This window comes from Schistocerca americana, chromosome 3 (assembly GCF_021461395.2).
Source record: "Schistocerca americana isolate TAMUIC-IGC-003095 chromosome 3, iqSchAmer2.1, whole genome shotgun sequence".
Lineage (NCBI taxonomy): Eukaryota > Metazoa > Arthropoda > Insecta > Orthoptera > Acrididae > Schistocerca > Schistocerca americana.
Genome location: NC_060121.1, coordinates 477580516 through 477594378, shown reverse-complemented (window position 1 = coordinate 477594378; position 13863 = coordinate 477580516).

Here is a 13863-nt window from a genome sequence, read left to right as displayed (position 1 = left end):
ATCAATAGTTCCTTTTCTTTCCATTCCTTTGTCTCTCCCCTCCCCCCATCCACCTTCAGTTTACACAATATGCAGTATTTTAACGGCCTCCTAGAGGTTCCGCTCTCCGCGGCTGTCTCTAGTACCATGGAAGTTTTTTCTTGTGGTCTTAACATTTGACCTGTCATTCTTCGATTTTTCTATTTAGTGCTTTCAGTATATTCCTTTCCTCACCACTTCTCGTCATTTATTATCTTATTAGTTATCAAAATTTTCGGCATCCTTCTGCACCATCACTGGACATATACTTGGACTGTCTTTCTTTCCAGTCTTCCTGAAATCTATAATTTACATCCGCACAGAAATTTAATCCTCCACTCTGATTATAGTAAGGTCTATGTTTAATAACAGTAGACTTATTTCATCGTGGAATGCTCTCTCTGTTTGTGCTAGACAGTTTCTTATTGCCGCCTTGCTTCTGCCTTCATACGTTATTTTTGTTCCAAGGTTGAAAAATTTTTTCGGTTCGTCTGCTACGTAGTCTGCAGTTGTGACGTTCACCTTTTTTCTCATTTACAGTGTTCTCAGTAATTCCGTCTTTCTTTGGTTTATTATGGTGATGATTTACTGATCTACAAGCGGGAGGAAGTATGAGGAGCAGTCAGGTAAAGACTGAACATCTGCTATAACGGGTCCATGGAATGATTCCATTCAAAAGGAATCACCACACTCGTTAAGACAGATTATCCCATTGGGGGACGACACGATCAATTCCTGTTTCGTTGAACGCGGTCGACCGCTGAAGGATCCACAAACGCACCCATTCTTGCACTTACTCATCCGAATGAAGCAGACGTCAACGCATGTTTTTCTTCAGGTAGCCAAAGATGTGAAAATCACACAATGTCTGTACGGAGGAGTTGCAGTGTTTCCCAATTAAATCACTGAAGCGTAGCCTTCGTCCGATTATGGTTCCACGGCAGAGGAACTTGTTTCCATATGATCGACAGTCCGTGTAAAGAGCAGGCGAGGGATGCAAACCACGTCAGCTACACAGTTGTCTGAAGGGTAGTCGAATAGTAGGCCCGAGCCGTACGATACACTGATAGCTGGACGAATACGTTAGACCAGTCCGCCCACAACTGAGTGCACCTATGCCATGACACCCTGCCATTCCCCTATCACAGTGGTGACAGTAGAGAAATGTAACGACATTGGGACCACCTGTCGCGTGGACTGTGTATTTTGGCGGGTGTTTGGTTTTCATTTGATTGCACCTTATAATGTGTGTCTAGACTCTTAATGGAAGGGTTTCTAGGAATTTAGAGAATAAAACTCTTCGCAATGTACAATTTCTTTTCTTTAGAGTCTTCCAATGTAGTTTGGTGAACATTTCTGTGATGCTCTTCACGCTAATTAAAACTTGTGAGTATTCGCTAAGCTCTTCCACGAACATTTTTTGTCTCGTCCGTTAACGTTCCATAGCAGAAGTGTCAGACCCATGGATCTGAACTTAATAATTGGCCTAACTATACGTCAGCAGCCGACTTACTTCGTATGTCACTAATAAATCCTCATAATTATTCCCGAATCCTTCAGTGAAGCAGCTAACCTCTCGACAGCTAGATTTATTCAGTAGTCCATCTCAAATCGCTCCGGACAGATACTCCAAGATAACGCATTATTGTGACTGGTTCCAGTGCGTGATTGTCAGTTCTGTTGTCAATCGAGCTGCAGTCACAATGGTACCCTCCTCTGTCCATTAGGAGGAGAGATTTACGTAAGAACAGAGAGTAAAAGTGAATTTCACCGACAGTCCTTTCCAAGTCTTTGTTTAGTGCCAGCTTTTTTTAACTTTGATCATCTGTGGTTTAATAACGAGAAATTCATTTTCCTTCTATTACATTTCTTAAATCTTTGCTACAGTTATAAGCGACTGCGTGACATATACTGTCAATGTACACTCCTGGAAATGGAAAAAAGAACACATTGACACCGGTGTGTCAGACCCACCATACTTGCTCCGGACACTGCGAGAGGGCTGTACAAGCAATGATCACACGCACGGCACAGCGGACACACCAGGAACCGCGGTGTTGGCCGTCGAATGGCGCTAGCTGCGCAGCATTTGTGCACCGCCGCCGTCAGTGTCAGCCAGTTTGCCGTGGCATACGGAGCTCCATCGCAGTCTTTAACACTGGTAGCATGCCGCGACAGCGTGGACGTGAACCGTATGTGCAGTTGACGGACTTTGAGCGAGGGCGTATAGTGGGCATGCGGGAGGCCGGGTGGACGTACTGCCGAATTGCTCAACACGTGGGGCGTGAGGTCTCCACAGTACATCGATGTTGTCGCCAGTGGTCGGCGGAAGGTGCACGTGCCCGTCGACCTGGGACCGGACCACAGCGACGCACAGATGCACGCCAAGACCGTAGGATCCTACGCAGTGCCGTAGGGGACCGCACCGCCACTTCCCAGTAAATTAGGGACACTGTTGCTCCTGGGGTATCGGCGAGGACCATTCGCAACCGTCTCCATGAAGCTGGGCTACGGTCCCGCACACCGTTAGGCCGTCTTCCGCTCACGCCCCAACATCGTGCAGCCCGCCTCCAGTGGTGTCGCGACAGGCGTGAATGGAGGGACGAATGGAGACGTGTCGTCTTCAGCGATGAGAGTCGCTTCTGCCTTGGTGCCAATGATGGTCGTATGCGTGTTTGGCGCCGTGCAGGTGAGCGCCACAATCAGGACTGCATACGACCGAGGCACACAGGGCCAACACCCGGCATCATGGTGTGGGGAGCGATCTCCTACACTGGCCGTACACCACTGGTGATCGTCGAGGGGACACTGAATAGTGCACGGTACATCCAAACCGTCATCGAACCCATCGTTCTACCATTCCTAGACCGGCAAGGGAACTTGCTGTTCCAACAGGACAATGCACGCCCGCATGTATCCCGTGCCACCCAACGTGCTCTAGAAGGTGTAAGTAAACTACCAAGGCCAGCAAGATCTCCGGATCTGTCCCCCATTGAGCATGTTTGGGACTGGATGAAGCGTCGTCTCACGCGGTCTGCACGTCCAGCACGAACGCTGGTCCAACTGAGGCGCCAGGTGGAAATGGCATGGCAAGCCGTTCCACAGGACTACATCCAGCATCTCTACGATCGTCTCCATGGGCGAATAGCAGCCTGCATTGCTGCGAAAGGTGGATATACACTGTACTAGTGCCGACCTTGTGCATGCTCTGTTGCCTGTGTCTATGTGCCTGTGGTTCTGTCAATGTGATCATGTGATGTATCTGACCCCAGGAATGTGTCAATAAAGTTTCCCCTTCCTGGGACAATGAATTCACGGTGTTCTTATTTCAATTTCCAGGAGTGTATATGTTAATGTCGGAGCTGCCTCACAGAACGTCGATGCCTATTTGCACTGCCTGACAAAAGTGAAGCACTCAGAAGAGGATGGGGAAATGAAATGAAAGGTTCACGGTTGAGATGATATGTGACGTTCTTTCAGGGACTGCAAAGTCGAGTCAGATTTCTAAAGAACTTTGTAGTATAAACTTAGTTGTCAGTATGACGTTGCAATCCCTCTGGCCTGGATGCATGCAAAGATTCAGTTGGTTGGGAAGACTTTCATAAGAGCGTTGTATACTCTTCTGAGGCAATGTGGCCTAAAAAGGTCGCATGAGAGGTAACACATGTGGACGTAGGATATCCGTGACGTATCTGTTGTGCCATCCGCTACTGGATGGCTCTCTGCACCATGATGTCGTGAGTATGTGCCTCTCCAAAAGATTGGAAGAATGAGGCCTCTCGAAACTGAGGAGTTACTTGACTGAGTAGTAGCGACTCAGGTGTCGTAAAGTGACATACGGCCGGGAGAGCGGTATGCTGACCACATGCCCCTTCATATCCTCACCAGTGATTCCTGTGGGTTGAGGATGACACAGCGGCCGATCAGCACGGTTGGGCCTTCATGGCCTATTCGGCTAGAGCTTAATTTTTTAATGGGGCCTCTCCCCAGGCTGCCGTCATACTCGCCTACAATGGTCATCTGGTGTGGTGCAACAATGCTATTCATTGCTAACACAGTATGACGCCAGTCATCAGCAGTTCATACTTCCCAGTCATGGAATTACTCCAAACGCAAGTGTTTGTATTGTACTAATGGCAGATTACGCATTTGACTGTAATGGCCTAGGCCGAGATCACTGCGGTTGCAGGATGGGGAAGCAGGGAGTACGGTGGTGAGGGCAGTTGGAACTCTGTGCGCTAACGAAGTATCATTAGCAAGACATAAATTTTTGCGGGTTAAGTGCTACATCTAAATCATCTTCTACGTGGCAGAAGCAAGGAAGGCTGTGTACAAAGCACACAGTGTAGAAAGCATTGAAGTGCAGGTTCGGCAGATTCTCAAGGCCGCTGTCACCATCGTTGTCTGCTCAATCAATATGCGATGGCGTCCACGCAAGGATGTGGGGTGACAGTTGCAGCTCGTACAGTTGTGTGGACCATCATCTCATTGATTGCTTGTTAATAGGACACTCTCATGGACAGCGAAGTGGTGTGCCCGAGTAAACTCCAGCAGCTTTGGATGGCATGTAGATGGTAGTGTAGAATTAAGATGCACATCTGCCCCAGATATAGGTTGTGGGCACTGGTGTCTGCTCACAGATGAAAGGCTGGGGGCACCTTCCAGATACATCGACAAGTGGACACTGCACCAAACGCCATCAGTTCGGCTCTGAGCGAGCCAGAGGTAGAATTCCTCAGCACTTCACATCTGTGGATGAGATGTTGGATGCTGACAACGACCTGGTTCTGTATACAAGGCAAGCAGCAGTTTCGAAAGTAAAAGTCACCTGCAAATGGTATGCAGTACATCACAGGGTTGGCATCATAGATGGCTCGCTACAACTGCCATATGGGTTTGGAAGCATGAGTGTTTATTTCTGTCCATCTGACACAATGACGTTATGTCTTGCTGAGGATGACAACATTTGTCCTCGTTTTCACTGTTAACCAGCCTTTTTTGGCGCTCCTCAGTGTCACGTCAGTGGGTTTCAGTGCTTCAGATTGATTCTTTTCTACCATGTCAGTGGGCTGATAGGCTTTCTTACAGAACATGGTGCTGTGCGAGAAAATGACTTTATGATCCCTCGTCAGTGTGGTTAAGTTACTGAATTAACTATGCAGACTTCTCCCCGATCGAGGTGAAGAAATAGCTTTCAGAGTGGTGCAATATTATTTGCATATCGACTCTGCTCTTTTTCTGTTCGTCATTCTGACTGCTACACGGTGCTGCCTGGCTGGAGAAAGCTGTAAGGTAATTTTCATCTGCCCGTGATAGCTTTCTGCAGCGCAGCAGGACGGCAATTTCTTAGTCCGGCTGCTGCTAGTCATTGACCAACCGCACAGGATAGCGCAGAATGCTGCAGGGAATCCATAATTTGTTTCCAGATGGAATAGTTGGAATAGTAACAATCAAGGCCCTCTACGAGGTATGATGTTTCTCTTGTAGCGGCTGCGTCTGGAGCTAATGGAGCCTCTCTTTGTCCGCCGCGTTTACGAATAGGCCCGTGATGAAAAGTGCAGTTCTGCTTTGCACATCCCCCGATTCCTGTACTAATGATACGAGAAGAGATTCACAGTCTTACAAAGAACTGTAAAAAAATCAATTGAACATACGTTCTGTAGTAAAAAGTCCTTCCTACGGGCAACCGCAGCTGTATAAGTCCATTTTGGAAAATGAAGAACCTGCAGAATAGTTGCTTAATGCACAATCTTTTTATCGAACCCACGACCGGTTTCGGAAGACTTAAAGTTCCATCATCTGGAGTAAAAAATAAAATCACCTGATCATCTGTCCTCATCCCCATGGTGTTAAGAAACCATAGAATCCTTTTGACATAGATTTTTAAGTGTTCCGAAACCGGTCGTGTGCACAATAAAAAGATTGTGAACTAAGCGACTGTTCTGCGGTTTATTCGTTGTTCAAAATATGTTTTGTAAGATACTCCCTTCGATGATTAATTACACGTCACTAAGATATTTCCAATGAATGTCAGTCTGTCATTCACTTTTCTTACATTAGGCAGTTAAATGTGGTTGATACAAAATCTGTGGTAAGGTCTTATGGGATCAAACTGCTGAGGTCATCGGTCCCCAAGCTTACACACTATTTAATATCTAACTTAAACTAACTTACGACACACACACACACACACTCACACACACACACACACACATGCCCGAGGGAGGACTCGAACCTCCGACGGGAGCAGCCGCGCGGACCGTGACAAGACGCCCAAGACCGCGCGGCCACCCCGCTGGTTGTTACACACTGAATCACTACAGATGTTTAGTCCTAGATATCTAACAACCATAATGGATCCAGTGATCGGTCACTCATTGTGTAATTAAACGATAATGTATATTTGCAACTGTTTATTTACAATGATTTCTTTTACGCGTAAAGGGGCTGGCAGCCTCTACACCTAATGCTGAGATTTTTCGGGTCTTCCTTATTGCTTCACAACTTTATGGCGTGCAATTACCCTGAATACAACAGAATGGTATGCAGACAGCCAACTGGAGCTTCAGCCGTTATCCACCAGGTGACTTTTATACATCTCAGAGAGTAAAAGCCACGCAGTACTTAGTATGGAAACACCACATTCTACAGCGGTATTGTAGCCAGTAAGTGCATACAGTACCTAGAATGACCAGAGGCATCTTGGCCATGCTCGTCGCGTGGCAAGCTCGATGTCTGATACAATGTCGATGGAGTTTTTCTGAAGTGTGTGAAATGGGTAGTTTCCGAGAGTACAGACAATAGTGCCATAGAACTAGATGCAGGGTCTGACTCTTGTCACTGAAGCTCTACGTCATTCTCATGGATTACCGTATACCTGCCAAAGAGAGCAGGAAAAACTGCCGGCCTTCGGCAGTCGAACGGCCAGAGAAGAAACCTCTTGAGAACAGCAACGAACAGTTGCCGGAGTGGCCGAGCGGTTCTAGGCGCTGCAGTCTGGAACCGCGCGGCCGCTACGGTCGCAGGTTCGAATCCTGCCTCGGGCATGGATGTGTGTGATGTCCTTAGGTTAGTTAGGTTTAAGTGGTTCTAAGTTCTAGGGGACTGATGTCCTCAGCAGTTAAGTCCCATAGTGCTCAGAGCCATTTGAACCATTTGAAGCAACGGACAGTGATTCTTTGAATGGCGTTTTAGTTTTCACGCCGTGTTTATTACTCACTCGTTGTCGTCGAATTCAAAGATAATATAAAAAAATGGTGATTCTAACATATAATGAGTGAAAAGTTAACAAACGGACCTTCATTAAGAACTGAAGGCATGTCCGTGTACATTCACTGAGTACTATCGAATGTTAATTCATTCGAAAAACTGCTGTCTGTATTGAAAACTGACATTTGTAAACTAAATACCGTGATGACGGATTGTTTTTTTTCGATTGTTCTAGTAGCTGTGGCAGATAGAAATTACTGTTTCACTTATATCATATGGCAGGCTGTGATTACAAACGAGAACCAAAGTTTTTCAACGCAACAGGTCGACAGTAAAGAAATTAGTCACCGACTACAACTTTGCCTCAATCAGGACCTATTGTAAACTGTCTTACCCATACACCTCTTCCATTAGTATAAGGGGTAGTCAAATGGAAAATGATATATTTTCTATTTTCTCTATGCGAAAACATCTTAAGGCCTTTTCCAGAAGAAAACTAGTAATATTGAAACTTCCTGGCAGATTAAAACTGTGTGCCGGACCGAGACTCGAACTCGGGACCTTTGCCTTTCGTGGGCATGTGCTCTACCAGCTGAGCTACCCAAGCACGACTCACGCCCCGTCCTTTCTTTCAGGAGTGCTAGTTCTACAGGTTCGCAGGAGAGCTTCTGTAAAGTTTGGAAGGTAGGAGACGAGGTACTGGCAGAAGTAAAGTTGTGAGGACGGGGCGTGAGTCGTGCTTGGGTAGCTCAGTTGGTAGAGCACTTGCCCGCGAAAGGCAAAGTTCCCGAGTTCGAGTCTCGGTCTGGCACACAGTTTTAATCTGCCAGGAAGTTTCATATCAGCGCACACTCCGCTGCAGAGTGAAAATCTCATTCTGGATAGTAATATTGTTGAATATGCATGTAGCATTTTAGCAAATAAACGGTGGACTTTGCACCGGTCAATAGATGGGAGTGTTGAATTCGTTGACATTATAGTTACACCATGTTATTTACTTCAAAACTGTAAGAATTACTGACAGTTACAAATATGGGGACACGCTGACGTATCCGTGACAAGTATGTCCTCATGCGGAACTGGAGGTAACACAAGCCGTAAATTTGTCAATGCCACTTTGCACACTATTTCTGCTGTAGCGATGCATCAGAGGTTGGCAAAACTGGTGTAAGGTGTCAGTCTTAATGCTTATCCTAGCCAGAATATGATGAACTTGCCTGGAAATATTTGATTGACAGTCTTCGTGTAATCAACTTTATTTCTTTGTTCTAGTTCCGTTTTATCCCACCCTCTCCCAATAAACACCATCATAAATGCCAGCGATGAATTTGTCTTCGTGCTTCTTTTTGTATTGGCTTTACGACTTATGCCGTAAATACACCGATGTTGTTGTAGCTCTAGCGTTGACAGCTTACTGTCCGCATAATCCATGTTGCACATTACCACTGAAACGTTGTGATCCTGAGAGCACTACAGGTAGAACGTCAAGTGAAATGCTGCTCCTGTGAATACTCTGGCAGCTGGAATTCCTGCAGAGAAATTGTCCGAGGCGCGTTCTGCTGCGTGTGACCTTGAAGACGCGAACCGCCTGTGGAGCAGTGGAGTGCATTCTAGCGCTGAGTGGCCACTCTCACATGACGCTGCATTGCTATTTTTGCCGTGTTTTATTCAGCTCGAATCCCGCTGATAAAGTTCGCAAATGTGGCCGTAGTCTCGTGCAGCGTGATGCGTCACAAGGCTCGAACCAAGCTTGCAACTTCTGACGGAACAAAAACGGTCTAATGGAGCAGCAACCACCAGACTGACGCGATGTAGCTGCACCTTTTGGCAAGCCAAGACGCTGGCAGATGAGTGTGGTGCACTCCACTTCTGTCACGAGCTACGTCTTTGCTTGTTGCAATCTGTGAACGCTTCTGCTGTGGTTGTGCAGTTGTGTCCAGAAAAGTAAGAAAGATCCCGAGATCAACAGGCATTTTGTTTATAGTTGGGAAAAATATTCAAGAATCTACAGCCACAGCAGTGCTGAACACAGCAACAGGAACGTTCAAGATAGAGCGTGGGAAAGGATTGGAAGTGAAATATCAGAGACAGGTACAATAATTAAATTAATGTAAGTTAAACGTCGAAGAGAACCAAGTACAAATACATAAGATGCCTTTCTATTATACATGTCTGCAGATGAATAAAATCGTCTCGGTTTTCAAGCTGTATCACTTAGAATAAAACACAGGAGCTTTCGCCGGCTGTTTCCACCATCAGCAATATGACAGAGACTGGGTATACATGCTTAGTAGGGCATGAAGGCAGGGTTTGGATATGGATCAAAAGCAAATATGGATGCTTGACGCCTGTAGGGCGAGGGGAGTGACAGTTTCAAACGTGGTGCTACCCCCTCGCGCCACATGATGTCACTTGGTCCTGCAGCGTGCCGGAGTTGCTATGAGCTGCTCGACTTGTTTCGCCATGTACCGGTATGCATTATTCCAGCCCTCTCCGGAAGGCTCCACATGCTTCTATCGCTGCTATACATGCGGAACACCGTGCCAACCCTGGCACTGAGTGGTGTTTTATTGCTGAAGCCGAGAAGATTTTATTCAGCCATGCCACCGCGGAAGACACCGAGGACATATGTCATTCCTGTGTGGTGTGGACATAAAGCGGAAAAGGAAATCACATCTGCTACGTTGTCTAGCTTTTTTACAATTCTGCCAGGACAAGGAGGTAATTTCTCTTTTTGCTTTAGACATGCACCACATTCGACCTGTTGCAGTATACAGAAAACTGAAAACACTTTTCACGCTGTAGTGAGACAGACAGTGGAGCAAAAACATGAGCTTGATCTCAATGCTAAGCCCACTTGATTGCCTTCTATGTCTCCCATCAGCCTTGTCGCCATTTGATTGGTTCAAAATGGTTCAAATGGCTTTGAGCACTATGGGATTTAACATCTGAGGTCCCCTAGCCCCATAGAACTTTGAACTACTTAAACGTAACTAACCTAACGGCATCACACACATCCATGCCCGAGGCAGGATTCGAACCTGCGACCGTAGCGGTCCCGCGGTTCCAGACTGAAGTCCACCGTTTATTTGCTAAAATGCTCCTAGAACCGTTCGGCCTCAGCGGCCGGCCATTTGATTGGGAATGGGCAGAGTTTGTGCAAGACAGTGTCTAGTTATGTTGCAAATTTGACTTGTTAACGAGTGGAAGAGCTGACCTGGAATCCAGTAAGGCCCAAAGAATAGTTATTAACTTTGCAACTCTGTTGCAAATGCCGTGTAAAGACCTTAATTTTTCTCCAGCCCCGCGAGTCTGCCAATATTCGATATTGTTAGTGGAACAGAGCAATGCATTAGGCATATCTGTTACAATGTATCTGAGGACGTCAGGCTGGCTACTAGCCATTTTCTGGAGAATGTTAAGTCACCGAAGTCTACTATTGACAGGAGGAACTACGTGGCTTACGATAGAATATTTTAAAAATATTTTAGTTAAAAAGCTGTTAGAATCTTCTAAAAAACTTTTTGGTAGCCGCATTAACTGTTAGCTGTTCCTTTATTAAAGAGCCATACACAACCAATTTCGTAATGATTTAATCACATCCTCAGGTGTGTACATCTATGAAAGGCAAAAATAAAGCAATTAACCGGAAAGACAGAGGAACAAATACTCACATAACTTATTTAGCGTCACCTCGTTAAAACACCTATCTCCCAAAATTCAGAACTGCCAGAACCACCTAAATTGGATGGCTACAAGACGAAATCTCAAAAATTCTGATGCGTAGGAGGAGCAGGGAGCGTATATGAGCACCGGGGCGTATGGACCTAAAAAAGGAACTGAAATAAGACCGCAGAATACAGCCATACGGACTAAATACGTGCTTGGACAGAAAAATAGAAAGACTCACCAGTAATGGAAAATCAAGAGATGCCCACAAAAACCACATGGTGGTGACGTGGCTATGCCTGCAGTAGGAAGGCCAGGCCACCTAACAGCCCACTTGACATAATGTTACTGAGTGTGCCAGGCAGAAGCGACCAATGAGAAGTATGGAAATATTCGGGCAGTTGTTGATTTTTCATCATTGATGAGTCTTTATATTTTTCTATCAAAGCACGGGATTAGTCCATATAATTTTGCACCACAGTCCTATTCCAGCTCCTTTTTAGATCCATCCCCACGGCTCACTGTGCTTTATGTACATTACCCGCGCCCGCTACGTGCTGAAAATTTTGATGTTTCGTCTTGTAACTATTCAATTTAGGCCGCTCTGGTAATTCGAAGGCCCTCCGAACGTTGAGAGATCGTTTATTTTAACGAGGCAATGTAAAATTAGTTATATGCGCATTTGTTCCTCTGTCTTTCTGGTGAATTGCTTTATTTTTGCCATTATTATACCTTTTAATTATCAACTTGTCTGGAATTGTTCTTAAAATTGCATAAGCGAATAGGAAGTATCATTACGGTTGAATACGAACTGGTGTTACTAAAGGACCTGCTGGTACGAAATTGTCTGGGTATGATATTTTTTCATGGGCATGCAAATGAGTCATTGCGAAACCGGTTTGTGTATGGTCGTGTAATAAAGAAACTGCTGATAGCTAATTCAGCTACCAAAAGATTTTTTGGAAAATTTTAAAAATTAAAAAAAATTAAAAGAATTAAAAATATTTTGCCATGCATCCAAGCTGTGGAAGCTCAAACCATTAAATCATATGTACGTCGCTTATGCTTATTAAGTGAGATTGAGGACTGTTGTCTTGCCAGCCGATGAAGGAAATGCCACTGTAGTTCTGAAGACTACCACCTGTAGGTGCCACATTTGCTACAGGATGATACATATGGGAAGCTTTGTCCCAGTAAAACAGGGCCAACGTCAGAAAGACAGGAAAGCTACACTCCTGGAAATTGAAATAAGAACACCGTGAATTAATTGTCCCAGGAAGGGGAAACTTTATTGACACATTTCTGGGGTCAGATACATCACATGATCACACTGACAGAACCACAGGCACATAGACACAGGCAACAGAGCATGCACAATGTCGGCACTAGTACAGTGTATATCCACCTTTCGCAGCAATGCAGGCTGCTATTCTCCCATGGAGACGATCGTAGAATGCTGGATGTAGTCCTGTGGAACGGCTTGCCATGCCATTTCCACCTGGCGCCTCAGTTGGACCAGCGTTCGTGCTGGACGTGCAGACCGCGTGAGACGACGCTTCATCCAGTCCCAAACATGCTCAATGGGGGACAGATCCGGAGATCTTGCTGGCCAGGGTAGTTGACTTACACCTTCTAGAGCACGTTGGGTGGCACGGGATACATGCGGACGTGCATTGTCCTGTTGGAACAGCAAGTTCCTTTGCCGGTCTAGGAATGGTAGAACGATGGGTTCGATGACGGTTTGGATGTACCGTGCACTATTCAGTGTCCCCTCGACGATCACCAGTGGTGTACGGCCAGTGTAGGAGATCGCTCCCCACACCATGATGCCGGGTGTTGGCCCTGTGTGCCTCGGTCGTATGCAGTCCTGATTGTGGCGCTCACCTGCACGACGCCAAACACGCATACGACCATCATTGGCACCAAGGCAGAAGCGACTCTCATCGCTGAAGACGACACGTCTCCATTCGTCCCTCCATTCACGCCTGTCGCGACACCACTGGAGGCGGGCTGCACGATGTTGGGGCGTGAGCGGAAGACGGCCTAACGGTGTGCGGGACCGTAGCCCAGCTTCATTTAGACGGTTGCGAATGGTCCTCGCCGATACCCCAGGAGCAACAGTGTCCCTAATTTGCTGGGAAGTGGCGGTGCGGTCCCCTACGGCACTGCGTAGGATCCTACGGTCTTGGCGTGCATCCGTGCGTCGCTGCTGTCGGGTCCCAGGTCGACGGGCACGTGCACCTTCCGCCGACCACTGGCGACAACATCGATGTACTGTGGAGACCTCACGCCCCACGTGTTGAGCAATTCGGTGGTACGTCCACCCGGCCTCCCGCATGCCCACTATATGCCCTCGCTCAAAGTCCGTCAACTGCACATACGGTTCACGTCCACGCTGTCGCGGCATGCTACCAGTGTTAAAGACTGCGATGGAGCTCCGTATGCCACGGCAAACTGGCTGACACTGACGGTGGCGGTGCACAAATGCTGAACAGCTAGCGCCATTCGACGGCCAACACCGTGGTTCCTGGTGTGTCCGCTGTGCCGTGCGTGTGATCATTGCTTGTACAGCCCTCTCGCAGTGTCCGGAGCAAGTATCGTGGGTCTGACACACCGGTGTCAATGTGTTCTTTTTTCCATTTCCAAGAGTGTATGAAAAGGCTCTGGTAGCTAGATGAAGTGGTGAAGAAATTAATGCCATGTGGCTCCAGACCTACCAGGCTTCATGTACTGACAAAAATACACAAGGACGATCTCCCTCTTACGACCATTTTTAATGCAATCAGTTCTTCCACGTGCAAACTGGCAGAACGTCTGACTGGGTTATTAGCGGCCAAACTGGGACATTGTGAACACTACATTGTTAAGTCGCAGACATCTGTTGAGACACTCAAGAAAATGATGATAGATCAAAACGAGGTAATGGTTAGTCTGTACATAGAACTGCTTTTTACAAGGGTACCTGTA